At 53.6% G+C, this 1203-nt stretch overlaps 1 protein-coding gene across 1 annotated transcript in view; it reads left to right on the top strand.

Annotated features, from left to right (window-relative positions):
• Positions 1–999: 999 nt before the first annotated feature.
• Positions 1000–1203, top strand: part of OTX2 (orthodenticle homeobox 2) — a 7994-nt gene continuing 7790 nt past the window's right edge. Inside the window, exon 1 of the mRNA XM_014947013.1 lies at positions 1000–1104. The gene's annotated coding sequence lies outside the window, so the exon portion shown is untranslated. The remainder of the gene's footprint in view (positions 1105–1203) is intronic.

Below are 1203 nucleotides of genomic sequence, written 5' to 3'. Positions count from 1 at the left end.
TTTTTGGCTCCTATTGTCAGAAGTGAGGAAAAGTGGGTGAGCGCTCCCCTCCCTCCATCCCTCCCGACCTGAGCCGCCTCCATCCTCCTGCCTTTTGCCAAAGCTTTATTTTGGGGGTTTTTTTTGGACCCGGGAGGTGGGAGAGGAACGTCCCGGTGCTCCTGGCCGGTGGGGACCCCCCCCACACACACACACACATCCCACCCCCGGCCTTCCTCACCCCCACCCCCTTGGCCGCCCGAGTTTATTTCTATTAAAATACGCGCAATTCGGTACTTGCATATTCCGCTGCTGCCTAAATCCCGTGGTGTCACCCCCCTTCAGCAGCACCCAGAACTTTCAGGTGCTCCTGTTCCCCCAGGTTTTTGAAAGGTCATAACCAAACAACAAATCAACTCCAGAAGATTTTGCTGATTTCCTATACTTCATGATGAAAAAAAAACCCCAAACCCAACCTGTGCAGAGCTGTCACGGCCAGGAGTTTGGAGCTGGGGACAGGAGCCCAGCTGGGAGGTGAAATCTCCCCGTGTACACACGCAGGGGGTGCATTTCGGGGTGGTCCCCATCGACACATCCCTGCAGCTCCTGCATCCCAGCGGGGGGCCCATCCCACGCCCAGGGCTGGCTGTCTCTCATGCAAAGCCGTGGGGCTCAGAGGCAGCTTTCTGCTGTCCCCCCCTCTTCCTCTCCTTCCCCGGGTAACACGCTAACGCCATCGCTGCTGTCCATCCCATTAAATCTCTACAATGACTTCATAGGCTCCGCTCCATAATGTATATTTTTAAAGCGAGCAGGTTCTTTTAATGTATATTCTCGTGTCATTTCGGTGGCTGTTATTTCTCGCTTGATTGTCCCCCCTCGGTACAGCAGCGGCCTGTTTTTTCCTCCCCCTGTTGTGTGTTTTTATTATTTTCCCCCCTGGCTTAGATGTGTCAATCACTCTCTCCCTGCCATTGGTTGGAGAGTTTGCGTCAAAAAGTTGCCAGAGAGGCGCTTTCTCAGCAAAGCTCCCCGAGAGAGGTAGAGACCTCAGCTCCAACGCACCCTGCCACTATTATTAAAAAAATAAAATCACTTTGACCAGCTCCGGCACCGACCAGCTCTGTATGTACCCAGCCCAGACCCCCAGCATCCCTGCATCCCTCTCCCGCACCGTCCCCTCCCCTTTTCTCCCCCATTTATTCTTCTTTTTCAAACATTTTT

The sequence above is a fragment of the Calidris pugnax genome, unplaced genomic scaffold (assembly GCF_001431845.1).
Source record: "Calidris pugnax isolate Ruff unplaced genomic scaffold, ASM143184v1 scaffold127, whole genome shotgun sequence".
Lineage (NCBI taxonomy): Eukaryota > Metazoa > Chordata > Aves > Charadriiformes > Scolopacidae > Calidris > Calidris pugnax.
Note: the sequence above shows the minus strand (reverse complement) of the source record. Positions and strands in the feature narration are given on the sequence as shown.